General features: G+C 39.5%; 1 protein-coding gene across 1 annotated transcript in view; it reads left to right on the top strand.

Moving 5' to 3' along the window:
* Nucleotides 1-6,743, top strand: part of rsu1 (Ras suppressor protein 1) — a 30,600-nt gene that overhangs the window by 21,106 nt on the left and 2,751 nt on the right. The window lies entirely within an intron of this gene.

Genomic DNA, 6,743 nt, shown 5'->3' with positions numbered 1-6,743 from the left:
GTTCAATGTCAGGCATGCAGATTTCTGCCTTCTTGACAACATGTCCAGGGTTACACCATTTAGAGTTCACAAAGACAGCAAGCCCTCCTCCCGACTTTTTACCGCTCTGTTTCAGCCTGAACTAGTGTTACTAGCCAAACGTCGGCTCATCACAGATTTCTTTAAATGGTCATCTGCTCAAGGCAGAGCATGGCTGACCATGCCCACGGAGTGCAAGGAGTAGTTAACTGCTCTGCTCAGGACTAACTAAGTTTTTGTATATCCTGTTTACATTTTCTTTTTTTGGTTTTACCTCTGACGTGGCTTCTCAGCTTCAATGCTCAGGGCTTTACAGAGTTTATTGAGGGACATAATTGCTTTTCCTGTTGTTATTAGCTAACTACTGACAGACTGTGAACTTGAAGAACTGGCAGCATTCCAGAGCTCCGATAATATTAGTAGAGATGTGAACAATAAACACTCCCGGTGCTGTGAGCTCCCAGTTCAGGCAGTCACCTAATAGGATGGTCAAGTGTGGGTGACTGTGGCTCAGGAGTTAGAGTGGGTCGTCCACTTATCAGAAGGTTGGTGGTTCAGTCTGAAACTGAACCCCAAATTGCTCTCAATTCTGTGCCATCTGTGTGTGAATGAATTCGTTTCTGTTCTGATGAGCATTTCTTATCAGTGTATGAATGTGTGTGAATTGGTAAATGTGGCATGTAGTGTAAAACGCTATATGCTAAATAAGTGGTTAAAGTTGCTAAACCAGCTTACAGCAGCTACAGTGGCTAAAGTAGCTAACCACTAACAACATGTAGGTAAAGCTATATTCACATCAGGAAACTTTGTAAATCACTGAAAGTTGAAGCAGAGCAGCCAGAGGACATCAGAGGGAAGACCAATAAATATTTTCTCCATAAAATAGGATCCAGTTTCACCAAAATCGGTAAATATAGTTATAAAGGTTGTAAATGACCTGGAAATTAGTATGACAGTTCCCCTTTAAATTAGACTATGTTTGACTTCTGCATATTGGCAGGGAAGGGCCTGGAAGTCAAATGCAGACTGCAGAAATACAGCAGAAAACTGCTTGCATTGCATGTATGTGTCTGTATGTGGTTAACAAAGGAAGAGGATGTTTTTGTTGATTTAATTTATGGATAAAATCTGAATCAGAATTTGGTTTATTGCCAGGTAGGTTTTTACACATGAATTTGGGAATTTGTCTATGTGCATTGGTGCATAAAATATACAAATCACGCACAAATAAAGTATTTTTAAAATATAAATAAATAAAGATAAAACAGATAAGAAAACTGTACAGAAAATGGGAGTGCATTAGTACTCACCTGTACATGCACACATCCCTCAGTACTGGTGGGTCAGCAGGAAATGTAACTCACTAATGATAAGGACAGAGAGCTTTGCCACCATTGGCTAAAAGCCGCAGTTGTTTGTCATGAATCTTAATTAGGAACTTTTTTCCTCGTTTTCTCTCTCTTCCCATGCCTTTCCTCTGCCTTTACCTCCCCTCTCCACTCTCCCGTCCTCATTTTGCTGCTCTTTCTTTTCTCTTTCTTTTCCTTGCTACTAATATTTCTATTCCTGTAAAGGAAGCTACTAAATTACTTGGCAGCTCTGGTGAAGATGAGGTGGCTGCAAAAGAAAGGCCCCCATCAGATCAATGGCCTTTGGCCTCCTTGTGCATTTATCACACATGCACACACAGTCATATTTTTAACACTGTAACACACACATACACATAGACACATTGGTAGAGGAAAGCAAATACCAACTTTCAGTCTCTTTACATACACACACACACACACACACACACACAGAGAGAGAACTTTGCCATGATTAATTAAGCCGTGTGGAATAGCAGAGCTCCATAAAGACATTATCAGGAATCTGAATCCATTCGCCTTTCTTCTTCTGCATTTAATTGGCCCTAACAGTTCATCACCAGAGCGACACACACACACACACACACACTTGAAAATGTGAAATCTTTACGTTGATCTGTAGCTAGAACTGTTAGTGCTCTGTATTGCTCATATAAAAGCATAATGAATCTGTTTTTGTCATTTGTGTGTGTGTGTGTTTGTGTGTGTTGTGAGTGATTATGGCTGGTTTCATATCCCAGGTTGTCCTGTGTTCTAGCCCCTTAAGCACATAAAGAAAAGAGAGCAGGCGACCAGTGGGACAACATTTTTACTGTTGTCATACATTTGCAGAAGCACAACAAGGCAAATGAATGTAGCAGCACAGGACACAACATGTTTTACAAGCTAAGACTCTTCAAAGACAAAATACAATACAGTGACACAATATTAATAAAGCTTGCCCTACCAAAACAGGTTATAGGAAACAAGGCTAAAAAGTAAAGTACATACAGTATAGTCTAGTCTTGACTCTTTTGGAAAAAAATATGAAATGACTCAAAACACAACAATCTTTTCCTGGCACGTAAATCAATCCTTGGCATGAGCCAGTTGTTAATATCAGACCTGACCTGTAATTAAATATAGGCTCAGAGCTGCTACTGGGCAGCAGAGGCAAAAGCTTAGGGTGCTGCCAAAGAAATGAATAAACGATGACAATAAATACATTTAAAAAACTGTTTTATTCTGGCAATTCAGTTTTATTTTTATTGGGCCAAGTCATGACAGAAGTTATCCTAGGGCACTTTTCATATAGAGCATATCTGGATCACATGTAGACACACCATACTATAATATTATTTACAGAGACCCAACAGTTATCACCATGAGCAAGCCCCCAAATCAGTTGGGTTTATAGTGAGAGGGTGGGGTTAGGGAGAAGGAGAGAGGTTGTACAGGAGAAGAGTGTGATGGCTGAAGGCTCTGGTTCCTGTTCTACTTTGGATACTATTATTTAAATCTTCAAACACAACACTGGGATTTCAGTCAAAAAACGTTTACTTTTCTTAATATTCAAACTTCATGTTTTTTTCCTCCATTGGTTGAATAAAGACTGATATTTGTTTATGAACTTTATGGTGACAGATAAGATATGGAATAACTCTAGATCATAGTAATACATACTATACATAGTAGTAGTGAAAAGAAATGATTAAAAACATGAATAGACAGTGACTGCCTGAAATTTGTTTTTTGAGTGAACACTCCATCATCAATTGGCTGCATTATTCTCCTTTCTTCGCATTGATTTCTTTTCCTTTATGACACACTGACTGATCATTCCCCTCCCCCGCTCCTCCTCCTCCTCCTCCTCCTCCACATGCCTCTTTCCTCGACTCATCCATCAATGCTGGGAACCCACAATTATGCTAACACTAGCTTGTTATGACAGACCAAGAATGTGCTGCATTAGCCACTTATTGACTAAATGGATAATCGTGCTTTTATCAAAAGGAGTGCACACAATCAGTCAACACCATCACAACTCCACTCTGTCATTATTCTAACTGCTACTGTTCTCTCTGTCTCCTGCAACCTGTAATGACATGACATACATTTATATTTTTTTGATGTTATTATGTCTTTCTTAAAGAAACCCCATACTGTTTAAAAATTTAATTTTTAATTGGAATTAATGAGATGACATTTCTTTTAAAAAAAGAGTAATGTTGAATATGATTTTTGTTCTGCTCTCCTGAGATGATTGGAGTTATTTAACAATTGAGTGAAGGCAGAGGTGGTGCATTTGTAATTTAAATAAGGGAAATGTGGAATGTTAGCATACATGGGGCAGGAAAACAGTCAATATGTTGACAATATATAATTGCAAATTACCTATGCAGTATCACAACAAGATAAGTTAATCACTAAGTCCCTCTTGTAAATGGTGTGCAGTGATAGCAACAGGAGCAGATATCTTCATAATGGAGTGTAGATAATGTATTATCATATTATTTTATAATATTTCTATATTGATGACTGTGTTTGTGTAATTAGGAGGTGGGCAGCTCAAGCTTCTTTCTACAAGGAAGTTGGTCTTCCCACGCATGAAAATAAACTAAACTTTGCAAAAGTCCAGCTTGTGCTTTATATTTCTGTTTAAACCCAACCTGCATCACAGCATTTCCCTGCATGTTGTGTTTGGGAAAGAAAGTGTGTGAGAGAGAAAGAGAAGGTTAAAGGTAAACTATTGCATGCAATGTTTCTTACTTGGAATGCTTCTTGGTCACTTGACCTGTCTACACAATATTCTCTAGTAAGTTGACCCAAATCCACCCAACCCCCGCCCTGGTGATGGTCATGCATCACTATCATCATTCGTCAAAGTATCCAGCAGCTGGTGCTTATGGAAAGCTCTCTTGCCACAAAAACACCTCTTCCAGGAAAGACTTTCTAAATATGTACAGTTATTGCCATCCCTAGAGCCTTCCCACTAGCATGGCTAAAAACTGTCAACTGTCCCAAAGCATGGCTGCGTCCAGCTGCAACCCTGCTGTTCCCAGGAGGTACCCACCCTGCCCCTGTCCCACCCTCTCCTCTGGGACCAAACAGCCCAGCTGACTGGACATGAGGCTCTGAAAGGTCCCATGATCCCACTCTCAGCCCCACTCTGTCAAATATATATCCCTTCAGACTGAAGACATCCAGATGGGGGTGGGGAAGGGGTCGGGTTAGTCTTAAACTGCAAATAGGCAGAAATGTCCAAGAAAGATGATTCTGGCAAAGAAACCAAGATGGCAGTAATGGCAGTAATGTAATACACAAGGTTAAAGGTCAGCTGTGGTGAGCTTTTCAAAGGTTTACAGTGTTACAGCTAAGAGAAGACAGCCATCTAAAGTGAACACTTGTGTTATAATAGAAAGTAGCTGGCTCCTGCAGGGGATCAGTTCCGCCACTGGCTGTATCTTTGTCTCTCTTTTCCTCTCTGTTTCTTCTGTCTGTCTCTGCCATAAGACTGCTGTGGTTTTGACAGGCAGCAGATATTAAGGGGTCTGGCAGCATTTAATTCCCAGTTGAAAGTGTTGATGTGGGATGGAGGCAGAAATAGGGAGGAGAATACAAGACACTTCAATCATAGACTAAGTGTGTGTATTTGTGTGTGTGCATGCATAGACTGTAGTATGTTCAAAAGTATGGTACTTACAGGTTCTGAAAAGGATGTTAAGTCTTTACATTAGTTGTATTCTTGTATCACCTTAAGTTACTGCAAGCCAGAAAATATGAATTTGGTTAGAGAAGTTTGGCTGAATCTAGTGGGACAAGCAAATGGCAACCTACACAGCTGCCTGATAAACTTAATGTCTTCTTTATGATTGTCAAAATCTCCTTGCGGACACACTTACTCTTTAATGTTAATACGATGTTTGGAATATACAAATACTGGCATGGACAGTGGAATTGGACATTGCAGTTGGACTGGTTTGTGAAATATATGTGGTCATTTCAATAGCCATTTTGATAGTAGTTACCACAATCGGTCCAAGCTGACTATAATTGCTCCGCCAAGGTGGAAGATACAAGGTTACAACACAGCCTTCCAAGTCTACATGGGGTGAGTGTTTGGGATGATGCTGAAAGTGAGACTTTGAATGAAATATTACTATAATCTGGTATTGCTCTAATCTGGAGTGGAGTGTGTGACAATATTTTACAGTTGGTCAGACACTGAATTGGTGACACTTTTGACTCAAAGACCCCAAGATTTCTGTTTTGAATTTGTGACTGGTATACCCCTAATGACATCACTATGACATCAGGGTTATCTTAGTTCCTTCAGACCTTCAGAAAGAACAGTTATAAAACTTACCATGAATTAGAAAAATTACACTTTTGTAAGGCTGTTAAATGGGAGATAAACAAATTTAAGCAGCATAGGCCTAGCACCAGTGATCTATAGAAATACTCTACAGTCTACTGGCTCATTATGATGATCTGATTGGTGGATCCTGGTCTTTCATGTCACTGACATGCCCAAACATCTCCCTGTTTTATGTAAGTTTGTTTTAAACCCATGCTAAGCATGAATACACTAAGAGGAGTAAAACCAAATACACAATTATCAGTGAAAGAGACACTGAGCTGAAAAAAAAAGCATTTTCCACTCCACTGAACTGTCTTGCTTCTGTGTGAGCAAGAGACTCCCATGGAAGAGAAAAAGTGACAGAGGTGAGGGTTTGTGGGGGGCATTTCGACACTAATAATTACTACACCATTATTGTGCTGGTAAGGATCATATTGAATGTGTGCAAGTGATGATTTTGGTTTTGTCATTTATCCACCTGCCACTGTTTAGTTATACCTATGGCTCGACATTGCAGTACTGGAATGGGTGATGGGGGCACAACTAGGAAGCAACAATTGTGATGTCAAGCTTATGCTTTTGCCTCTGCACATCTAAGCACATAAGCAGCCATGTTGCTTTATCGATGGAATACATTAGACAGACAGACAGACTGATGAATGGATGGGCAATAAATTCTCACTCCCAACTCGTCAAATACTGCAGTTTGGTCAGTGACCCTCCACAAAATATGACGCTGTTAGTTTCCCTCTCATGTAATTAGTTAGCAAGAATAAATATGCAATTCCCGGTTAGACTTTCAAAATAAAGGTTGTGTGGGTTAAGCTAAGTTAAGTTAATGTTCACAGTGTGGTTAGGCCGAGGAACAAAAACTGCTTTGTTAGGATTAGATAAAGAGAAAGCTGTGTTTTATATGTCTGATACAACTTAAGTAACATTCTTAGTGCAACTTAAGAATGTTACATAACATACATAAAACAAATTGTTTAGTTTTGGTTTCACCATTTTCACCGGAACAG

The sequence above is a fragment of the Morone saxatilis genome, unplaced genomic scaffold, assembly GCF_004916995.1.
Source record: "Morone saxatilis isolate NCDOM2014 unplaced genomic scaffold, NCSU_SB_2.0 Contig0, whole genome shotgun sequence".
In the NCBI taxonomy this organism is placed as follows: domain Eukaryota; kingdom Metazoa; phylum Chordata; class Actinopteri; family Moronidae; genus Morone; species Morone saxatilis.
The sequence above is the reverse complement of the archived record's forward strand: the minus strand, read 5'-3'. Positions and strand labels throughout refer to the sequence as shown.